Source organism: Herpailurus yagouaroundi, unplaced genomic scaffold (assembly GCF_014898765.1).
Source record: "Herpailurus yagouaroundi ecotype Mexico unplaced genomic scaffold, PumYag 77, whole genome shotgun sequence".
NCBI classification, from domain to species: Eukaryota; Metazoa; Chordata; class Mammalia; order Carnivora; family Felidae; genus Herpailurus; species Herpailurus yagouaroundi.
Window position 1 is genome coordinate 74,296,163 of NW_024412388.1, and position 24,364 is coordinate 74,320,526.

Sequence of the window (24,364 nt, forward strand, 5' to 3'; positions counted from 1 at the left end):
AATCTGGATGTCTTCTATGGAAAAATATCTGTTCATGTCTTCTGCCCATTTCTTCACTGGATTATTTGGTTTGGGGGTTTTGAGTTTGATAAGTTCTTTATAGATTTTGGATACTAACCCTTTATCAGATATATCACTTGCAAATATATTCTCCCATTCTGTAGGTTGCCTTTTAATTTTGTTTATTGTTTCCTTCACTGTGCAGAAGCTTTTTATCTTGATGAAGTCCTAATAGTTCATTTTTGCTTTTATTTCCCTTGCCTGCTGTGACACGTCTAGTAAGAAGCTGCTACAGCCGAGGTCAAAAAGGTTGCTGTGTTCTCCTCTAGGATTTTGATGGTTTCCTGTCTTACATTTCGGTCTTTCATCCATTTTGAACTTATTTTTGTGTATGGTGTAAGAAAGTGGTCCAGTTTCATTCTTCTGCATGTTGCCATCCAGTTTTCCCAACATCATTTGTTGAAAACAGACTGTCTTTTTTTTACATTGGATATTCTTTCCTGCTCTTTCAAAGATTAGTTGACCATATAGTTGTGGTTCCGTTTCTGGGTTTTCTATTCTGTTCCATTGATCTGGGTGTCTGTTTTTGTTGCAGTACCATACTGTCTTGATGACCACAGGTTTGTAATATAGCTTGAAGTCTGGAATCATGATGCCTCCAGCTTTGCTTTTCTTTTTCAGAGTTGCTTTGGCTATTTGGGGTCTTTTGTGGTTCCATACAAATCTTAGGATTGTTTTCTCTAGCTCTGTGAAAAATGCTTGTGGCATTTTGATAAGAGTTGCATTAAATGTGTAGATTGCTTTGGGTAGTATAGACATTTTAACAATGTTTGTTCTTCCAATCCATGAGCATGGAATGTTTTTCCATTTTTTTGTTGACCTAAGACTTTATAGCTGAAAAGAAGCCTGTACAATGGAGTGAATGAAAATGCAGGATTTTGGCAAAGCCCAAAAAAAGTGTTCAAAAGAGTAAGTGACTGCAAAGTCACTAGGAAATGAGATTGCCCCAAATTAGGCTTCAGTCTAATTTTTCAGTAAGCAGAGGTATGGAGTTAAGAATCAAGAACTGAACTGAAGTCTTTTGAGAAACATGGATGCACTGGGTGCTCCTGGGGTCTCAGGATTGAGGTTCAAGAATCAGGGGTTGGAGGACACTCTTCCCAAGTATGGGTTCTGATCTTAGCTGGGAATGTCATACTCTCATTTTGCTTGGTGTTTTTTTCAAGATTTCTCAGCAAACATCATCATTTCTGCAGCAGCAAGGGGCCAACAATGAGCACACGTTTCTTAATCTTGCTCAAGATGTGGAAAGTCTTAACTGCTAGAGTGAGAAAGACAACTGAGAGCCGGGGAAAGTGGCTGTCTCCATAATGGGAATCAATATCGTTAGTTGGAGGACTTCTTTAGTGTTGTGCATGTGGTCTAGAGGAATGCAGTGCTTATCGTGGGATAATAAAAATAAAGAAGTTGTGACAGAAATATACAATAGGAAAAAATAAAGCTGAATAACAGATGGTAAATCTAGAGGAAAGAATAGCAGATGACATACATTAAAAAAAAAAAAAAAAGGAAAAAAGACGCCCAGGATAAGGGCAGAGGTGGAGGAGAGCCAGCAAAGGATGAACAAGGGCAAGTTGGAGAAGTCTGTTGATGTTTGTCATGTGTATAATACGAGATTCCCCTGGGATGCCCATGTCAGTCACTTCAAAAGTTTTTGAGGAGTAGCCCATGAGTGTATGAGTGCCATACATTTTTTTTCCTCCATGCCTACTTTACAATGTTCTTTCAATAGGAGACTTAAGCTGAAATTTTACAAACAAGTCTCAGACTTAAATCTTTTCACTCGCCTTTGGGAATCTTAAATCATTTGGGCAAGAATGCTGGAGAAGAGAAGATAAAGGAGTAGTGCTTTTACACAGAGTTGGTTCTGTCTTGTTATTGATTTACAAGTTTAATTTCCATCAGAATGGCAGAATGAGAACACCTGAGACGTTTCCATTGGCTTCTGAGAGGCCTGGTTTGACTTGGCTGACATAACAACCAAAATTACCTAGGGGTCTTCACGTACAACTAAAATTTGGGAAATGGATGCTTTCTCAGTGGCTGTCTGTTGTTCTCTTACGATGCTTGCTAATGGTTTCATAAACCAACTACTGCCCTCTCTCCCGCTTCACCCTCTCTCCTGTACCTCCCTCAGTGCTTCCCAGATTGCTACTACCATCCTTTTTCTCTCTCTCTTTTTTTTTTTTTCCTTTCTTTAGCTCATCTCTGGGTCACAGCAGCCCTAGAAATGGGGGATATTTCTTCCAGGGCATATTATGTAGTGGTCCCAACCACCATGGCTGTAGTAACCATGATGCTCAGAGTACTTTCTGTTCCTTAGCATGAATTTATGATGGTATGGTCTACACCATAGACCGTTCAGAACTCTAAAGCACCGTTCAGCACCATTCAGAACTCTAAAGGCTCCATCATAAATATGAGGATTTGGTGCATACATCTTCTTGAACAGCAAGTGGGCCGGTGATTAGCCTAAACGGATTCCTTGAACATTTAGTCCCGTACAAAAATCGCTGTTACATCTTAGTGAAGAGTTTATTGTCTACTTGATACCTTAATAAATGGTGTTGTACCCTGCACAAAGATCATTACAATTCAGTGGCAGGGGAAACAAAAGCATCCAGCCAGTATATTTATTTTGAATATTAGTTTTATAGAGGGGAAAGTATAGAGATGCTATCTGTTCAAGTCCTAATGGAGCTGCTCCCATTCCTCCAGGGGTTATCACACAGTATCAGAGAGATCTCAATCTTTAAGATTATGGGATATAGACTAATTAGGCTTCAATGTCTTTAGGAGTGGGTTTTTTTTTTCTTTTTCTTTGTAAAAAGAAATGCCTCTTTCCAGATGTAGAACTGAAGTATCTGTTGCTTCTGATGTTGCTGTCAGAGGCCAATTGGGAAGCGAAGTATCAAATACAATGACTCCTTTGAATTCCCTTGCAAGAGGCAGAACACTCCCAGCCTCAAGATTCCGGTCCGTCTTGCCTTAGTGTGTGGAAAAAAGCAAAGCCCTTCCAACTTGAAGAAAGAGTCTTCCTCCTCCCCACCCTTGCCCCGACCTCTGAACCCAGCCGAGTTCTGCTATTTCTTAGGAAATGGTTTGGTTTAAAAGAGTGGCATTTGAAGGTGAAAGAGAGAGAGATTAGAGGAATTTGAGCCTGTTTTCACAATTCCAGTTGGGATGTTGGAGACAATTTCTGTGACATTTAAACTGCCAGTTACTTTATTAGATTTTCATTCCTAAAGCAGAACTAAGTAAGTGCAGTCAGTCAATGATTCCAGCCAAAATAATGTGCATGATTAGGCTCATTAAGAGTCTTTCTTCCCTTAACTGAAAAGTTTTAAATTCTGGCTTTGAGTGGAAGCACCGTGGAGAATCCAGTGTGGCAAAGTTTCCCATTTCAGTTTCAAATGCGCATAAGCATTGTGTGTGTGTGTGTGTGTGTGTGTGTGTAAGGAGTCAAAACCTTGGGACTAAAAAATAAATAATAAAGTGCTGAGTCATTGCTGTTCTTCTTTTCGAATGTTGGGTTTTCTAAAAAAAAAAAGGGGGGGGGGAGAGAGAGAGAGAGGAGAGAGAAGTGTGGAAGTGGGTCACTTTCCGAAGTTTTAGACCATATAGCAACCGTGTTAGCTTTCAGTACCTGACGACAAAGCAAGACAGCTAGACGGGACACAAGTGAGAAGTGTCTTCTGTGTTTCCTTCCCTTCCTCCCCACCCTGCCCCTCTTTAGAATATAATTTAACTTAGAACACATGTAGATTAGATCAGGGAAAATGTGGATGGGGACAGTAGGTTCAAATTTTTCTTGCGGTTTTCTTGTTTACTTATTTGTTTTCCTACCGGCTATTTTGGGGTTGGGGGAAGGGGTTGTGCATTTTCAAGATGGAATTGCTCTCTGAGCCTTCTTTTATTATCTTTGAAATTAGATTCTTCTCAATTATTCAGGAGCAGATTATCTAGCTTGCAGCCTATCTGGGTATTTTGTTTCTTCCCTTTCCTCTCTCCTCTTTGCCAGTGTTTTGACAATTTCCTCATGCTGCTGACATCCACAAAATTGACCATAAAAGGAGAAAGGAAACATCCAATCAGTTTTGTTTGTTAATTGCTCTGGTACAATTTGTTCAGAAAGAAACTAAAATATAGACCAAACCGGAGTTTGAAGATTATCTGTGAATCGAATCTTTCCATACTTTCTGTAAGCCTCATTTGTACATATAATCGAGGGTTGGCAGAACTTCAGAGAAGTATCTCTTAAGAGAGATCAAACACTTCTCAAAACCCAGCTCCCTCTGAAATGGCAAATTTTTTCATTCCCATGGGAAAGTCATTGCTTAGAGAAGCAAATAGACAGAGGTGCTGAGAGAGAGAGAGAGAGAGAGAGAGAGAGAGAGAGAATTCCTCTGGCCTGATCTACCTTTGATGGGACAGACTCAATAGAAACTGGCTAGGTTGGTGATTTGTTCTGGGCCCAGAACTGTGTATAAACATGTATGCATGTGTGTGCACACGTGCATACTTGTATAATACTTAAATTCACCTTGAGGCAAGATGCCAGGAGAGAGATATGGAGGTCAATGCCTATGAGCTGCATGTTTCTTCTTGATAATGAGAGCTCTCTCCACCCCCCAGCCCCTCACTCTCCACTCTTTTGGGTTCAGGGGCTGCTCTTCTAACTCTGACCACCCAGTGGCGTGAAACTAATGATTAACCCTTTGGCACCAATGCTGGAGAATTTGCAACACTAATTGGTAATGCAAAACCCATTAGTGATTAGTGTGGGGATACTCCGTGAGTCCGGGTGTCAGAAGGTTAATGAAAAATTGAGTATTGTATTTTGCTGGGGGATTAAAATTTTTCGGATGGGTGATGTCTTTTTCTCCTTTCTGCCAGCAGCTGAAGTTGAGCATCAAGCCACTGGCTTCCATGGGCTGGCCTGCTTGCGGCAAGTCTGGTCGGATTTGATCTGGAAGATCAGAAAACCTTTGTCGCCAAATCCACACAAACACCATCTAGAACTATCCTTCACAGTTCAGAAACAGAGATGGCTCCCAAGGGCCACATTAAGAAGTAGATTTAATTGCCCAATAATTGCAAGAGTTGTGCCTGCAAATATATTTGTGAATTGAAAAAAAAAAATTTTTTTTTGCCATATTTGGGCTCCTGGAAATGGATAAGAGGGAAATTTATTAGAGAACTTTATTTGGACTGGAGGACCCATTTGTGCAAGAACATTCCTTATTAATAGGTCTTTGTTCCCTGCTGTAACCCTCAGCCAGGTATTTTGAGGGGCATACTCATTTTCTTCTAAGTCATATCAGCATAGTAATCACTTTGGCTGAAAACCAGCTGCCATTTGCATGTTTAATAAAAATATAACACCAATACCAAATTCAAAACTATTTTTCCTTTTAGGCTAAGACTTCGAAATTACCTGGCTCCCTGCATCTACCAGTAATGCTGTTTACCCTGGGTTGAGGTCTTTAAAATAGGGAGAAATGCGAAAACAGTTTGATCACTCTTTCTTTCCCCTATCAGTCACCAACCATCTCTCTTAATTATGGTGTAAGGACATTTACATAACCAGGGGGAGGGTCCTATAACTACATTTCTATTATGCTTGGCACTTGTGTGAAAGGATATTATATTCATGTGCATTAGAGATTGCTTATAAAAGATCAGGACAATAATAGCCGATCAGACAATAAAGGTCTCTTTTCTCCTCCCAGACAGGCTGTCTCTGACAGAAGAATACAGTTCATCAAAAGTGTCTGCAGGTTGTCAAACTCGGGGAGGTTTGGGGACCCTCTGAGGCTGTCATGGTCAACAAGAAGATTTTCTGTCGGGTTTTGCCATCACTCACCCTGAGGAAATAATCACTCACTACATTCTGCATGTTCTCATGATAGAGCTCTCCATTTGAGAGAAAAGAGCCATTTTATCAAAGGACAATATAGCCCTTCTCTGGGTCCACGTAGCTTCCATTATCAGACCATAATAAATCATATTTATGTTCTCAGTTAATAAGACTGATTACAATGCAGGTTTCAGATGTGGGAAAAGCAAAGCAGGTGAAAAGATGTTTTAATGAAAATATGATAAGAAAACAGCTTCCTGTGAACATTTTGCGCTATTATTCGTAATGATTACAGACAATTTTTGATGCATCTTCTTTAGCAGTGGTTTAAGCTGCATAAATTGGCTCGCTGGTAGATAAGTAAAAATGATAAGGAAAAAAATCATGAAATTGTCTTATGTTGTCTAGAATCATTATGTACATAACAAGTGCAAAATGGGTCTAACGTATGTGCTGGGGATGGAGGGAAAACAGATTTCTTGGGGAAAAGATGGTTTGGGTATTATTCAAAATGATTTAGAAATTTTCGCATCTCACTTATTAACAGTCTGTGTTCCCTGGAACTTGGGGGTGCCCAGCACTAATTTCATCTCTGTAAATGAACCAACAACGTTACCTCTTTTATTCAGTCTCGAAGTTGTTTTTCCTCTTCTTCCCTCCTACCCCCCTCCCCGACTCGGAGCCCAGTACAAAGAGACAAAGAGATATATATATTTTCTACTCAATGTTTGTGCAACTGCCATTAGGGCTAATGGGAGTTAAGTGCTCCTTGGGCAGAGAACAGACCCCAAAGTTTAATATTGAAGGGTACCTTATTAAAAAGGTCTGGACATTTTTAGCTTCAGTGAGTTCAATTACATTAAAGAACCAACTTTCTAAATTAGTGCCAAAAGAAAAAGAATCAGATAAAGTGTTGAAATGGCTTTAGCCTCTAACTGTGTAAGTCAGAAGAGCAGCCGATGGCTGAGGAGTTGGGGTGTGCAGTCTGCCGTGTTCATTTGCACTAACTTACGGATTTGCTCTCGTAACAGATAACAATTCCAGGTTAGCACCCACAACACTCGGAGCAGCCCTTTCTACCGTCCATTTGCATCTTTGATGAGAATGTCGTTATTCTTGGCTTGCAGGTTTCTCAAAGACAATGAGGCTTTTTGTAGCCCATGTTATTCCGGACGGTGGTATTCTGAAACATCGGATTAACACAATTCACCACAGATTTAGCAAGTGGTTGGGACATTTTCTTTATGTGGGGGGAGAGGGGATTGGCAGGCCTCACTTTGTACACTTACGAGAGGGTCTTTTAAAATTTGCTTGTAGAATGGCCGCTGTTATGAACTGAGAAAGCGAACATTCTTCATAATGAAGTTGTCACAGCTAGACTGCTGGAGAAGACACAATATAGACAGCACTGTAAACTCTTTTTACCAAAAGCAAGCGTCACCAGGATCAGAGTCTCTATTGTACTCAGAGATGCTTGGATTGTATTTTTTTTCTAAGCCAGTTAGCACTAATGTGAGATATTGGGCAACTTAGTGATGTCAGTGATGCCTCACAGATTAACTTCACAAGTCAGAAGAAAAATTCATGGGGAAAATAGATGATTTTAACTGATAAAGGTAGGCATGTACTTATGGATGTATGTGTGTGCCTGTGCAGGGGTCCCATGTTTTTCTGCAATATTTCTCTTTTTCCCGAAATTAAAAACCTATTGAGATTCAGTCCCCTCCCCCTAGATCATTGCTTTCTTTGTTGGCAATTTCTCTTTGTTCTATTCTAACTTGAGTGGAGGAGGGGAGAGTGATTGGCCCCATGTCAGTCACATTGTCTGACTTTCACAGAAATAACTGCCAAGACTTTTGCTGCCTCTTCCTTTGATTTTAGCTCTCACTCCATTTTTCTTTTCATAGGTTGACCAAAAAATATTGCCTGCAAGAGAATTCTGTAATGCCGCCATATATCTAATATCTATGAGGCGTTTTGTTTTAGCGTTACTGGACTTAACCACAAAAGACACTTGACATTGATAAAGAATCTGTCAAGTCCAGCCTGATCAGCGCACTGAAATCGCTCATGACAGGGAAGACACTAGCCCCCTAAAGCAGTGGTAGATTAGGAGAAAAATGATTAGGGCCTCGTCGTTGCGAAGCCATTTCGTGTTGGACCGCATATATGGAGCCAAATGTGTTTTACTTGCCACACTCCATTAGCATGTGTGAAACAGTTGGGAAAATGGCCATATGATTAGACAGAAGGAAACCTGGATCTTCACATTGGGACTTGTTACTACTGAATAATGTCTATGCAGGAGGGATTGCTTTAGAGTGTGCTAATTTCTTGTATAATGGAAAAGCAGTGGCATTCGTGACTAGCACCTATGTAATTTGGTCATGGACAGTGCCTCCAAGTCCGCCAATTTTCAACATTTTTTTTTTTTTAAAGCCTTGGTGAAATCCACGTTTTTATTGGCCGGAAGTTTCAGGATGTTTGACTCCTAAAATTTCCTCTCTCAATGTCTCTATTGAAACCAGTAGACTACATTTTCCCAGGGCCCAAGCAATCTTTGCGTGGCTAAGAAAAAAAACAGAGGGCTGCCTCGAGAGGAAGACTCACGTCTGGTGTAGTTCTTCTAGCTTACATTAAAATTTTTTAAAGAGAGAACGTCATTGAAAAGATGACTTTAAGGATGAAAAGATAAGACAGACTCAGATACAAATGAAATTCCCAGCAATGCTTAAAACACCATGACTGCAGCACTATAAGGAAAAGATAGAGTAGGCAGGATTTTCCTCTTGGGGGTAATCTGTTGAAAACCTACATAGAATGAAAGAAAATCTATTGTGGCAAAGAAAGATAGCCTTCTCGAATGTTGCCTGCACAATTATGTACCTAGGCGTGTTAAAGCTCCTCAGAACAAAATCTTGTCCCGCATATGACTGGGGAATTATTAAATGTTGACTATTAAATCTTTTAGTTAGTTTCATACTGTGTTTATTTCTCCAGAATGATGAATATGCAGATTTAAAATTGAATGCCTCTGTTCCCAAGAAAACGATAAAACCAAGTCCTTGCCGAAGTCTAGCATTTACAGATGGGCTCTCCAAAGGGATGACTCACCCCAGCAGGCGGCCACAGTGTCAAGTAAAAACTTTGCCACCTCCCACCTCCATGGAGAGGGACCATGTGGACTGGGAAACTGCAGGGACTTTGACGATGGTCCCTGGGCACTTGTGCAAAACTTTGGCCTGATTTAGTAATTGTGGATAACTTTACCCAGCCCCAAATCCAAGCAGGGGCAGCAAATAAAAATTATTTCCAAGAGCAGGAAAGGGCGAGGACAAACCAAAGGGCAAGGGAAAGAGGTGGCGGTCCCTGGACAGGCCAGCAAGACAGGCAGTAATTAGCGCAAAACACCCACCTGTGTCATTTTTTTCTCGCACTTTCTCAGCTTGTCAGGCCCCCAAAGCTTCGTAGTTGGTCCAAGAATTCTATGCAGTCCTCCCTTGTGGCCACACAGAATGTGTTTGCAGTATTGAAGGCCAGCCCAGGACTAATTTTGAAAAGCGAATCTGGGAAACAGCTTAATTTCATTTCCTTTGGGATTTTTCTGGGACAAAGTTAGAAGTTAAGACAAATTGAGCAAAATAGCAGTTAAAGGCAGAGGCTACTTTGAGCAAAAGGCTCCTACGTTATCCTTGTCCCCAAAATTCTATACTGGAAGGAAGTTTAATGGGTTTTCAGTAAATGGTGGGAAGTTCTGATGCTACACTGAGCTGTTTTGCAGCCCCTGAGATGCTGGCGTGAACCGTGGGGTCTTTAATTAGAGTGCCCTCTTGAACATCCAGGAGAAAGGCATGGCCAAAAGTACATACTGACTTGTGGTTCTCAATTTCATGAGTGTTTGATGAGCACCTACTATGTGTCAGGTACCATGATGCACAGAGCAGGTCTTCTAGACCCGTGTTCTTCCTGCCACCCACGCACTGCTTCCGTGGGATGATTGACCCACAGTCGGTGCTTCTGAGTTTGTAGGTCTCAGGTCAAAAATAGCCATTTTGGCGGTAACTCCAAAACACAAATATAAGTGAAAGGCGTGCTTACCTTTTCTAGAGGAGTCAGTAGACAACGACGTACGTAAGAACACAGGCTTGGAAGTTCTGGTCTAACCATGGCTCCTTTGCTTTCCGGTCGGTTTGTCCTTGGGCAAGTTGCTTAATCTAAGTCTCAATTTCTTCATCTGTAAAATGGGTATAATAATATGACTTATTTTCTTAGCATTGTTGGGAGCATTAAATACTTGTGAACAGTTGGAGCAGCCAAAGCCAGATTAAGAGCTGGGCCATCAAGGCAGCTGCCCATGGGGAAGGGCGTTGTGTGCCGATGTTTAAGGGACACCAGACACCCCTGGAGTAAACGATAAACGTGGTGCCAGTAAGGTGCCTTCTGCGCATGCTCCTGATATATCCGGCTACATGGAATTGATCCTATCCTGCAAGAGTAGATAGCATCCTTCAGAGAGAGAGAAAAAAATCCCTATTTGCCAGTGTTGCTGCGTTTCCAGCTGCCATCACCCACCCTGAGAACAGCAGTTGTGGGCAGCTGAAAATCATGCCAGGCCTGTGGCTGTATTCTGGAGAATTATGCCATTATCTAAATCAGAGTCCCGATACCAGGCTTCCCAGGCAGTTGTTTGACTTAGAGAATCTTGCGAGAATACAAGAACAAAAACATGGGAAACATTTGGCAGCATGAAAGTCAGAGAAATTAGATTTTTAAGCAAAATTTGAACAAGGTTTTGTAACTCTATCAACATAAGTTATCTCTGTGCTTTGAAAGAAATACTATTTGGTTCTTGGACTAAAATAAGTGAAATGGAAGGCAACTCTATAGTCAAGTTAAAATGTTTCGGTGCGTGCGATAGTTCTCTTGTCTTTAACATACGTGAATTCTATTCGTCGCAAATCGGTTTTTCCCCTTCTCAGCAAATGACGGTCAATAGGATATTGGCTGGCGGGGACACCACGTGAGTCCCCTCGGGCTCCCCACATTCTGTCTGGGCCCGAGCTCAGTCAGTGCCCAGCACGCGGAAACTCTCCGTGTGCCTTTGCGGTCACGTTAACCTACGTTAAAGCATCTGATGACGAGTTCCCGAGCCAACGTTGCATCGGCGACTTCAGGACTTCAATCTGTGGCATGAAGGCAAGGGGAGACTGCTCAGCTGTTGTAAGCGTACTTCTTGGGACTTGCGGGCAGGTCTGGCCTCTGGATCTCCCTCCCCTCTTTCCTCTCCTCCCTCTCCCTTGTCCTTTGCAATCCTTGTCTTCTCCTTGCCCACTTCTCGGCCCTGCTCCTCCGCACATCATTCACCCGCACCATTCTTGGGGCGCTGTCCCGTCCATGCTAGCTCTCTTCTCCCCTCCTCTCATCCTCGCGTCTGCCTCTCCCTCAGTCTGCACGACGGGCTAGTCGATACGCCATTAGACAACAATTCAAGAGAATGGTCTCTCTTCTCTGAATTTCCACATGTGGACTCTCGGCTGTGGTTTTATCTGGCAGTTTTATGCACTTGAAGCGAGGGCTGGTAGCCTGGGGGTCAGGAGGAAAGGCTCCACATTCATTTTTGCCTTCACCAGAGAGATCTTGGCATGGTCGTGAGGATTAGATGCATGTAATAAGCAGATCTCCTGGACCCCGGGGTCTCCAGGAGCAGAACAAGGCAGCTGGACTATAGCTGTAAGTGTTCACACATCTTCCAAGATGTAAGAACCTTTTTTACAAACGTGATTTTACATGAGATCCGATGTACAGAGCCCTTGAGGCAGGAGATGCTCTAGAAGCAGGAGGCCAGGAGCTCGGCTTCCTAGGGCTCATCCTCCACCACCGCCACCCTGGTTCCCAGCCCCCTTCTCAGGTGGCCTCCCAGGAACCTACTCCAGATCCACTTGAGATCCACGGTAACTCCAGGAGCGGGAAGGTCCTTGAGGACAGCTGCCGAACCTTGTCTCTTCCGGTCTCTAGTCCCCCGCCCATCCCCTCAATGTCTCCTCAGCAAAATGCTAGTTAGATGTAAACAGCTCCTATTTATTTACTCCAGTCAACTTCCTGGTGGCTAGAAGAGAATATTACCGTATGCTTGTAATTACAGAGATTTCGCCTGTCTGAGGCAGTATTTCAGAGTGTGGTTAGGGGTTTGACTTCGGAGTGTTAAAAATGGATGCAATTTCTTAGTCAAATCCACCTTGTGGTCCTGGGTGTTCTGAGCATCGAATCAGCAGGAGGCGACTGTTGGGGTGGTTCTTGGCTCACAGTTTTCTCTCCTCTCAGACTGACACCAACAAGTCCCCAAGGGCTTTTTTTTGGGTAGCATGACTCTCTCCTCACTCAGTTTTGGCTCTGGTTTATGGGTCTGAGTGTGAACATTGACCCAAACCACGTCAAGCAGCATCTTCCCCTGGGGTTTTCTAAACTGGAAACGAGAGAATATTGTGTACCTCTTTGTGGAGGAGGTGGCCCCTGGATGCCAACCCCAGGAGCTCTCTGAGCTGTGGTCCCCAGCATGTGAAGGCAGTCAATCTGTGAAAGAAAAGGAAGCCTCTCTCAGAGAGGAATAGAGCCATGTGGTGGTCAAACCCCAATTTCAGATTTTTCCTGGGCCCCTGCCCTTATTCCTGATTGTGGTCCTGTATCTTTCTAATTCTCTGTTTGGCCCGAATCAGTTGGACTCAAGTTCTGTCACTTTCGACCAAGACAGTCCAGACTCATTCAAGAAACGCTCCTTTTTCTTGTTTTCATCTGATGTCATATTGAGCTTATTTTTCATAATGTTAGTTCTGAGGAGACCCCACACTTTGTCCTTCTCTCCTCCACGTGAAACCCAGAGCTCAGTGTGACCATCTCCCAGGCCCAGAGAGCCATCTCCACGGGGAGACCCTCTCGGACCTAGAGTGATGGCGGGACACTGTTTTCTGCAAGACTGGTTGGGACCCCGCCTTCGTGTCAGCGTGATATCCTCTAGTAAAGAGCCACTTAGGACACTTGCGAACTGCATGGTAATCATCTGTTTCCCCTCCTGGCTCTAACCTTCTTGAGGCAGGAACACTGGTCAATTTCTTGATTCCCAGTGTCCCAACGCTTGGGAGATTTTAGGCACTTAAGTTTAGTTTTTGTTTGTTTGTAGTAAAATGCCTTGCCAGATAATACAATTTCCTCTCTCTCTCTCTCTCTCTCTCTCTCTCTCCCATTGAGGGGTTTATACTTTCAGTCACGGATGCTAAAAAGTCTCCTTGCATCCCTGAGAGTGGCATCACATCCCCCAAAGGATTTCCCTCCAAAGAGTGGACGTAAGGCACCCTGGAGGTACCCAACTCAGCTTATTATAAGGGAGAGTGAATGAGTAGCTCCAACATCTAGGAAAGGGGGTAGAATATTTTGAGTGTTGAGGGTTTAAGATAAAAAGCAAAGCAATTGAACTCCAAAGGCGGAGCTCTGGAGGGAAAGAAGAATGGCGTTCTGAACCCCTGAGGTAGTAGACACTGGAACCAAAACCAGCTCAGTGCCTCGGAGGCTAACCAGTGCCCAAAAAATGTGAATGGAAAGAGCTGGGCAAGAGTCGCTGCATGGTAGGGGCACAGATGTGGGAGATTTCGCTGGGGTCGGCACTGAGGAAACGGCACTGTCCCCCCTCGGAGAAGCCTGGCAGACCTGCGCAGAGATCTGGATCTGCAAGGCAGTGTTCCCCGGGGAATCGGTACCATCTGCCAGAGCCCACAGGACTGACAGCGTGTTGCTAGGAGAAGCAGAGGGTGGTGGCCTGAGTGGCCTCCTGTATTTTCTGGTGGGGCTGTGTGGGAATCCAGGCTTCCTGGACGGCTGATCGGGGAACAGGGAGGTGTGAGAGAGACACCACAAGATCCTGTTAACAGCAAGCCTCCAGCAGTTCATCAGAAACAAAGAAAAGTGCCGTGACCAGATTTTGTATCCCGGTTCTAGAAGGCGATACCGCCTATGTGTTTGAATGGACACATGTGACATTTGGGTCAAGTCTCTTGGGCCGTGTCACAAATTTCAGTACGTCAAAAGGTCCCCGCTGGACTATTACAACATAGAAATGCCAGATGTTTGTACGGGTTTCACTCCTCACAACAGTGCTGTGAAGATAAGCCGGGCAGTTGGCACTATCTCCATTTTAAAGGTGAGGAAACCATGGCTCAGAGAGATGGGGTGACTTGCCATTGTTACAAGGACAGCTAATGGCAGAGCCGCTTCCACTGTGCTGAGGTATCTCCCTCACCAGGGTAGGAAAGTGGGGGGAATGCTTGGCCCCTTGTCAAGACGTCGGGGGGTTCTTGCCCTTCTACCAGTTGGCTGGGTAACAACAGGCCAACCCTCTTTGGAGATCTCTTTACGTTTTCCTTCCCTCATTTTGGGGGACAAGCTGTGGTCTCAAAGGCCCTTTCTGGTGTGACCATCTCTGGACTTGGGGATATAAAGAGAAGAGATGGCTCATGTATGGGGTTGGAGGAAAAACTGCTAGTTATCCTCCAATGCCTAGTTTCCTCTCTCTCTCTCTTTCTCTCTCTTTCTTTTTTAAAATAAACTTTCATTCTAGAATAGTGTTAGACTTACAAAATGTTGCAAAGACAGTACAGAGTTCCCATATAGCCTACTTTCCTCTGTTACTATACCTTATTTTAATATAGTACATTGGTCATGATTAATAGACCAATGTTGATACATTGTTATTGACTAACGTTCACATTTTTTTTTCAAATTTCCTCAGGTGTTTTTGTTTTGTTTTACAAGTATCTTTTTTGTTTGTTTGTTTTTTGATTCAAGGATCCCACCTAGGATATCACGTTATACTTCTTAGTCATGTATCCTTTGACTTTTCTTGGATATGACAGTTTCTGAGACTTTCCTTGTTTTAGATGACCTTGACAGTTTTTAGGAGGACCAGTCAGGTATTTTGTAGGAGGTCCCTAAATTGTGATTTGTCTGATGTTTTTCTCATGATTAGATTGAAGGTTATATGTTTCGGGGAAGACCACAGAGGTAAAGTGCCATTCTTATCACATCATATCAACTATCAACATGATTGATCACTGTTCTTGTTAACCTTGATTACCTGGCTGGAGGTAATATTTGTTAGATTTCTCCACTGTAGAGTTACTCTTTGTTTTCCCCCTCCTTTTCCATACTGTCATCTTTGGAAGAAATTCACTATCTGTAGCCCACACTTAAGGAGTGGAGAATTATGCTTGACCTCCTTAAGAGTGGAGTATCAGATTTTTTTTCATTCTCTCCTACTACTTAGTCAATCATTTATTTATATTTGTATGGACAGATGGATATTTGTTTTCACTATGGGTTATAATCCAATACTACTTTATTTTGTTGCTCCCTTCTTTTATAGTAGTAAAGCAAGTAAGTACTTGGCTGCATAAATGGCTATCATGAGCAAGACTACATTTCCCAAAGTACCTTGCAAGTAGGTATGACTATATGATTAAATTCTAGCCGGTGGTATGTGCACAGGAGTGACAGGTACTACTTGTTTCTTTCCTTGAATGCATTTGCTGAAATGTGGCATTGAAGTTAGAGTTGTGGCAGCCATCTTGGACAAGAAAATGACCTTGGAAATGGAGACCACACATGGTGGTGCAATAAGATAAAAGCCTTGGTTCCTGACACCGTGGAGCTCCAAAGAAACCCTGGACTGACATGCCTGCCTCAGGTATGTTACCTGAGGTAGAAAAAAAAAAAAATCTATCTTGTTTAAGGCTCATAATTGAGTTTTCTGCTACTTCCAGAAGAACCTAATCCCAACTGATACAGTGTTGCATGGGTGTGTTTATATACAGGGAAGGGATGGCTCCAGGAAATAAAATTGATTTTTAAAAAAATACACCAGAATCTTCTAGTTAGTTTTCCAGAGAAGGGTAATTGTGTTATATTCTTTTTAAAAATGTTTTTATTATTTTTTGAGAGAGAGAGAGACAGACAGACAGACAGAGAGCAAACAGGGGAGGAGCAGAGAGAGAGGGAGACACAGAATCCAAAGCAGGCTCCAGGCTCTGAGCTGTCAGCACAGAGCCCAACACGGGCTCGAACTCACAGACTGGGAGATCATGACCTGAGCTGAAGTTGGATGCCCAACTGACTGATCCATCCAGGTGTCCCCTTTGTTGTATTTATATTATTTATAATTTTAGTAAAGATACACCTATGGGTAGAGGGGTGTTGTTTGCTTGCTGGCTGGTTCTCTGACTTTCTTTGTTTTGGGAAACTCGCTAAGATTGGTTTTTGACTCACAAATAAAAGGCAAATTCCACCTATTATCCTTGGAGTAAACTGTGAAGCCACCTGGAGTCTCTGTAGATGACGCAGAATGTTCTATTTAGTGGCTTAAACCCGGTGAATCTTTTGCTGCTGTTTTAAAAAAAAAAAAAAAAGAGAGAGAAGATTTTTCTGGAAAAGATCTAGTTAGAGAAGTGTTCCCTGACATGGGCTTAAGATTGAAAGACTTACACTTTGAGAAATAGACTGCGGATTATTGCTTTTGTCTTGTCTGGCCATGGAATTTCTCCTAGCCAAAGGTTGGAGGAATGGGGGGAACAGTGCCCATGCTGGGATGGGACTGGTGGAAAAGGTTGGATGGGCTACAAGGGGTTAAGTGGCATATACAACCTGGGAAGTGGAGAAGAACTGATGGAGGACTGACTTTGAGAATGAGGACAGAGGGTTTTCGGGAGGGGAGAGTGATGTAGCCATGAATTAATGGGAGGCTTGGAGGGGATTGTGAGATCGCACAATGCAAAACCAGGAAATAATGACTGCAAATATCAGCTGCAAATATGATATTACCCTTATAAAGTTTAGGCCCATGTAGCTCAGTATCAGGGCAGTGTCACCACCCATGTTTTGTTACATGGAATCTGTGAATAGCCCAACTTCTTTACTCAGATTTCTCAAAACTCCTGGCAAAGACTCAAAGAAGAACACCGTTCCTTTTCCTCTTTTAGTCATTTCTGTGCTCATGGCTGGCTATTCCAGAAGCTGCTCTCCACAGTTCCTGGAAAACTCTCTTCTTCTCAGACCCTCACTGATTTTCCTCTTCCTCTCCTCCTTCCCCTCATCTGTGTCTTCATTACGTGAAGTTGACCTAGCCCATCTCGAGGAGGTTGCAGATGGAAAAATTAGGATGGAAGTTACAGGGTTCTGTTTTGCTGGAGGATGTGACAGGCATCTTTTCTACCCACCCAGTTTTATTAAGGAAGTGGCAATATTTGTTGATAATATGCGTTGAATTCATGAATAAAGGCATCCAGTCAAATACTTGCCTTCCCAGATGCCTCAGGAGTGGCACGTGACCATTTTGGCCAATGACGTGAGCAGCAATCTGCTGAGAGTTTCTAAGAATACTTTTGTTTCCCTGGTAAAGTTCTTCTATAGCTGGCAGGGCCCCTCCATCTTTCTTCCTACCTTGAATGAGAGTGTGATGTTTTGGATTCACAGCAGGTATTCCATGCATGTCAGCCTCTTAACCTTCTTTCTTGTTTCTGCCATATCAGTGCCACCCACTGACCCCCACCTGTCTAGGCCAGTCTGAGACTAGGCAGGGATACCTTGACATGCATGAGCAGAGGCTGGATTCTAAGCCACCCTCTTGCCCCTGGAAGAATTTAGATTAAGGGTGGTATGAGGTTATGAGGGGTCAGTAACCAGTAAGAGATATAAGGAAGAGAGAAAAGGGGGGTGGGGATCTTGTTGTTTGAGGGTGGGAGGCACTGGCTATTCAGAGCTCCCAGGGCTGTGAGTGATATGTGATTCCTAAGGGTGAGCTAAGAAAAGCATGAGGGCATGAGGGCCAGAGCCAGGGCGAAACAGTGGGCCACGCCTGCGCATCAATATATGGATCCTTATCTAAGGCAGAAGGCCATTCAGGAAGGCGGAACCCTGGCAGGGAAATTGTGGAATCAAAATGAACGAGGTACCAGGGTGGGTAGAGCGTGGGCAAAATGGGCCGAGAGAGTCAAAAGTTACAAACCTCCTATTACAAACTAAATAAGTCCCGGGGTTGAATGTGCAGCATGGCAACCATACTTGATCGTACTGTGTTGCATATTTGAAAATTGCTGAGTGTGGAGCTTGAAATTCTCATCACATGAGAAACAAATTCCGTAACCATGTATGGTGACAGATGTTACCTAGCCTGATCGTGGTGATCATTTCACAAAGCATACAAATATTGAATCATTATATTGTACCTGAAACTAATATAATGTATGTCAATTATACTTCGATTTAAAAAATGGCCTATTTACCTATAATAAGGACTAGGTCAGGTTTTCTGTTTTCACAGGAGACTTAAGCCCCCCAGAAGATGGACATGGGGAGATTCTCACACACACACACACACACACACACACACACACACACACACACAGACACTCCATCGCTCCATAGTATATGGGTGACCCACACTATAATCTGACAGTGCATGGCTAGGCTCTCCTTACTCACAGCAGTCCCATGCGAAGAGTCTTTCTGAGTTCTATGTCCCAGAGAGGGCAGAAGCAATGTAAGTTTACTCAAATTTTGTTAATAACATCTTTGTTCACAATAACCTCTAAATGATAGCCTATAAAAATGTAAGTTATCTTCTCTGCTATCTGTTACTTAAAAGCAATATTATAGGGGCGCCTGGGTGGCGCAGTCGGTTAAGCGTCCGACTTCAGCCAGGTCACGATCTCGCGGTCCGTGAGTTCGAGCCCCGCGTCGGGCTCTGGGCTGATGGCTCAGAGCCTGGAGCCTGTTTCCGATTCTGTGTCTCCCTCTCTCTCTGCCCCTCCCCGTTCATGCTCTGTCTCTCTCTGTCCCAAAAATAAATAAAAAAACGTTGAAAAAAAAAATTAAAAAAAAAAAAAAGCAATATTATAACAACAATAAAGGAATCTAAAAATGATCTAATTTCACGTTTTACTCCAAAACATGGCCAGCGATAAAGGTCCCAGTGACAGTGGTGTCTGGCAATGTAGATTTTCAATGTGCAGGTAAGTATTGATGGCCTCTGAAAGACTGATTTAGTTGGTCAGACTTAAAAAGAGGGAGACTCTGCAAATGTTGGGTTCATAGATCTTCTCTTTTTGAGGATTTGAATTTTAATCAAGATATATTCAAAGGTTTTGCACATTTTTTTTTTGTTCAGTGATTTATATAAACTGGTTTAGTTAATCAATATAGCTCATTTATATTAAAATGATGTTATTTCATTGGTGTCAAACCAGCCCCTGGGAAGTCTAAAGAGTGAGGAATTCATATCCATGCAGGGAGACACAAATAGGAAAGAGCAGGTTTAGGAATGGAAGCAAAGAAACAAACATTCCAGGGAATGACGTGTGAGTGATGAAGACGGTGTCACAGTCTCTGCAAGGGAGAGCAAGTGGTACCTTCCTGGAACTCGGTGGGTCTCCCTCGTCTCATAGTTGAGAAACTCGGGGTTCAAAGGCATCAGGCTATATCAGGCTTTCCACTGAGTGTGCGCTTTGCAGTTTTCTGTCATACCCTGTTGCCTTTTGAAGATCTGGCTGTGATCCTTCTGTGTATGTCTCACTCCTATTGACTCTTTTTTTAATTTTTTTGTTTTTTTTAATGTTTATTTATTCTTTGAGAGAGAGAGAGAGCACAAGAAGGAGAGGGGCAGAGAGAGGGAGACACAGAATCCAAACCAGGCTCCAGGCTCTGAGCTGTTAGCACAGAGCCTGATGTGGGGCTCGAACTCACGAACTGTGAGATCGTGACCCGAGCTGAAGTCGGACGCTTAACCGACTGAGCCACCCAGGCACCTCATTCCTATTGACTCTTAAGAGGACCAGAAAGGGTAGCAATCTCTCCCCAAACATCATCTTGTCTGAAGCTTCTGGATAAGGCTTTTACAGTTAAGCTCACGACTTTGTCTTTCTTACAGGGTTGTACCTTGTCTACCCCTATGAAAGTATCAATAGACACAGAGTTTTATCATACTTTTTTTTGACAACCTGAGACCCGATGGCTCTAACAACTGGGCTCTCAAGTGTTTAACGTGTAGGCCAGCAGATGGCGCCATTTGTCATTCATTGACACCCGCGTATGAAAGCATGAGGCACGGCTTCTTGCCTCTTTAATTTGGGTAGTATTATAAGTGAAGTGTTTTCGACTGTTTATTATGCATGAGCCAAAATTCCATGAATGTGTAACATTTTCTCCTGTATTTCCCTTTTTTATAACATCATTTAAATTCCTTATTAATAATTTAAAAATGTTCTGGATTTTAATCACTTTTCTCATCACTGAAATATCTGATGAAGGGATGTTTTTTTCCTCTGCTGAAGGTGAGATAGAGGAAACCATCAGCCAGGAAGGAAGATGAGAATCTCACTCCTAACTCAAGCTCATGGCCCCCTGCGCTGCACCTCATCTTTTCAGTTTAATTGAATAGTACTTATTTAATTAATAAAAATATCTGTCTGGTGCAGGTTTCAGAAATCCAAGGCTTGAATACGCTGCCATTAATAAAACAAGTTTTTTTTTTTATATCCAAGTTTAATTATGGTGGTGTTTGTTTGATAGCTTGTTACTGTAAATAAAAGAGATAAAGGCAGCCCTTCACTGGAGTAGCTCGAGAGCTGTGAAATATGTACCTAATTAAAACTATTGGTGTAAGAGGCTAATAAAGTACATGTGCCTACTAGATGTCTTATTCTAATGAATCTCGGCTAATTTGCTTTGACTGATGAATTTCGGTGTTAGTGGTAGGGGCTGAATAATTATGAAATTTATCACAAGATACAAGGACTCATTAAGGATTACTCAGGTTGAGTTAGAGGAATGTTTTCTTTGTCAAGAACACAGGCCTTGACCAACATAATTACGGCAATGCCAAAGAGTAGCCGGATTCCAATCCAAACTCAAGCGAATGTTTAAGGCCAGGAGGGGCGCATGGTAGGGGTTGGGTGGTGGGGGCAGACAGGAGACTGTCAATTCTGGAAGAAACACCTGTGTAGTATTCAGGCCTGAATCTTAAATAGAAGCATTCAGTGCACACAGACCTCCTCATGGATGGTTCTAGTGACAAGGACTCCCTTCTCACTCTTTTATTGAAAACATTTTCCCACTCTTCAGGGAGAAAAAAAGATGAGCCTAGCATTTCTTTAGCAAGGACACTGCTGCAGGAAGCCCATTCAGCCCCCAATTCTTTTTTTTTTTTTTTTTTCCTATTTATAGGTTTCAGCTTTCTGAGTCTCCCAGCTTATTAATGAATCTGATTTCATTAACTCCTGGCTGGTAGACCCCCAAACTGAGGGCATGACTGGAGCCCATTTGGGCCAGTCTCATGGAACCACTTGCCGAGCACCCAAGAGGGAAAATATCTGTTTATCTTGGAATGGAAGTTCTCACTCTTACAAGGTGTGCTGCTGGCAATGCAGAAGGGCTGTCTTCCCCACGATGAACTGGACGCTCTACTCCTCACCACCCAGAAACCTGAGCAGAAGGTGAGGACACACCGGGACACCTTCCCGAGGGCACGAACCAGAGGCGGTGGCAGAATTGCCCTCCTGCAGACAGGCAGGACTGTGGCTCAGAGGATGAGAACAGGGAACGAAGAACCACAGCGAGCTGAGGCTGGTTTCCACCTCTCCTTCTGGGGGCCAGGAGGAGGGGGGTGGGAGAGGGGGGGGACGAGAGGCAGCAATGCTCCAGTGAGTGACAGGTGATGACACCCAGCTAGAAGCCTTGTCAAACAAATGGAGACCTATTTACCCCCCTACCACTAGAGATGGCTGTTCCCAGGGCTGAAATCAAGGGGGACAACATAAGGTCTCAGGAGGGCTTCATGGCCCTGGCCCCGGGGCAGTCACAGTGTGAGAAGGTCCTCTTCTTGTTCACATAGGAACAAAGGACTTTAAACTCTATGACATCAGACCAGATATATAAATATATCTAAAGTGTATATACACATACTCGCATAAATATTTGCCTCTCAATGTGATTTAAAATGGAAACAACTACAAATTCAACTTGTAGGTATTTTACTACCAAAGCATTCAAATCAATTAATCCCTTGCTTTGTTTTTCTTTTTAAAATAGCTTTGATACACACTTTCCCAATTTACTTAACTCTGAAGAGAAATGCCTGGCACAACATGAAGCGAAATTTCAACCTTCATGCCAAAGAGCAAAACTTATTAGATAGCTTGTTGAATTAAAAAAAAATTAATGTTTATTTAATTTTGAGAGAGAGAGAGAGAGGGGGGGAGGGGCAGAGAGAGGGAGAACAGAATTGGAAGCAGGTTCCAGACTCCAAGCTGTCAGCACAGACCCCGACGCGGGGCTCAAACTCATGAACCGTGAGATCATGAGCCGAAGTGGGATGCTTAACCGACTGAGCCACCCAGGCGCCCCAATAACTTGTTGAATGTTTAAATTGTTGTTTTCTAACTCAGAAAGGTATCTCTTTTTCAGGAAAGAAAATATCGCTATGGTTCAGGGCAAGAGTGGTGTAGGTTTTAGGGTTTCCCCTTCTCCATCCCCATCCTGACCCTTTTGCCTAAATAAGTAATAATAACAATAATTCGTATTAAGTGCGTACTGCGTGGCAGGCAGGGTGCTCCACACTACCCTCAAGACAACCCTAAGAGAGGGGAACTATTAATATTTTCATTTTACAAAAGAAGAAACTTACGCACACTGCCACAAGGTCCCACCCAGCAGGGGAGTGCCTACCTAACTGCTACACAATGTTGTCTTCTGATTGCGGTATGCTCTGAGAATCTTCTAGAGCTTTACCACAGTTTTTCCTTTCTTACCACATAAGCAAAAAGAAACCATAGCTCAAATGCAGATTAATGCCAGATCTACAGACTCAAATGGAGTCATGTGGGGTTAGCATCTGTTTTGAAGGCTTTGCTTTCAAGTGACTGTGGATAGGAACGCAGGAGGCTGGGCACCAAAGTGGAATCTGAGCCTGTGTGTCAGCATCGGTGGGGCCACTATTTTATGTGAGGAGAACTCCTTCTGCCTTGGATCCGTCATCTATAAAATGGAGTTGGCCGAACAGTCTAAATGCCAAAGGGTTGGGCACCTATATTGACGGGCTTGATATGAATCCCCAAATAGAGCCGCCTGCCTCTTAAAACCTTGCTTCTTCCCAAGCCATGATTTATATACACTGCTTTGTCTTTTATGGTTTCCTGAGTTAGTTGTTTCAGACTAAAATTTGTGTGTTATAAGCCTCGGCGTGCATGATTTCTTAGGTTTTTAATTACAAATGTAGTTTTGACCTATTAAATCACGTGTGAGGTAAATTTACCATAACAAAGCCTTATTAATCCCCCACAATTAAGAATTTACAGTTCTTTTGCTGAACTTTTTATTGACCTCCCGTGAGGATACTTGCACAACTATTGCGAAGAAACTTTGTAGCCTCTAACCGGCAAGCCAGAGGTGTAGCAGTAAGATTATGATTTAGGAAATCACTCGGTACGTGGAGCCAGACTTCCTGTTTTTATAAACGGCGTCTCCTTGAGGCCTTACAATAACTGTGTGAGATTAGCACCATTGTCCCTATTTTATAGATGAGCAAACCGAGGCACAGAAGCGTGATAGGAATTGACCAAGATTACACGGCCACTAAGTGGCAAAGCTGGGATTCGAAACAGGCCGCCTGGCTCCAAAATGCGCGCTCTAAGCCAGAGTCTACACTGCCTCTTTTAATCATAAGCAACAACAATAGCAGCGGCAACAAACACATAGAGCACTTACTATGCTCCCAGCACTATCCTATGATAATATGGATGTTAGCTCATGTATTCTCATAGTAACTCCATGAGGGGGGTCCATTTCTTATATCCCCCCTTTATAGATGAGGAAACTGAGGCATAGAAAGGGTAAGCAACTTATTTGAGGTTCCATAGCTGGAAGGGAGTTACCAGCCCAAGCAGTGGGCTGCAGGGTCGCCCCTTCCCCCAGGTGACACTGTTTCCCCCTCTGCCCACTCCCACCTCTGCTGCCCACCCTGGGAACTCCTGCCATAGCAAACTCGGGGCGCCCCCCCCCCCCCCCCCCCCCCCGCCACCCCCCCCGGGAACCCCTGCCATAGCAAACCCGCCCCCCCCCCCCCCCCACCGCCTCCCTTCTCCAAACCCACGGTGCACTTGCCAGCTGCGGGGACTTCTCTCCAGCTGTTCTCATGACCTGTGAAGGGCTCTTGAGCTCCTGCCTGGGTGGTTCCAAGCTCGGCTGCTCATAGTCTCTGAGGCTCGGCTTCCTCAGGTGTAAGGTGGGGGTGCTGTGATGATTTTCTAGGCGGATGCATGTCAAAATTTGGGTATGCATGAGGTCTTCAAAGAGTGACAAGTTCTTTTGCATCTCTTATCCTCAAAGCCCAGTTCGGGTCCCTTCCTCTGCAAA

General features: G+C 43.4%; 2 long non-coding RNA genes across 2 annotated transcripts in view; one reads left to right on the plus strand and one right to left on the minus strand.

Moving 5' to 3' along the window:
• LOC121027425 (uncharacterized) overlaps positions 1 to 24,364 on the plus strand; it is a 72,293-nt gene that overhangs the window by 38,327 nt on the left and 9,602 nt on the right. The window contains exon 3 of the long non-coding RNA XR_005788735.1: positions 21,179 to 21,447. This is a non-coding gene — a long non-coding RNA (uncharacterized LOC121027425). The remainder of the gene's footprint in view (positions 1 to 21,178; positions 21,448 to 24,364) is intronic.
• LOC121027424 (uncharacterized) lies at positions 1,678 to 9,472 on the minus strand. Its single transcript, XR_005788734.1, has 4 exons — positions 9,336 to 9,472; positions 7,210 to 7,302; positions 6,933 to 7,051; positions 1,678 to 5,029 (listed from the first exon to the last, which is right to left on the minus strand). It is a non-coding gene; the product is annotated as an uncharacterized LOC121027424 (long non-coding RNA).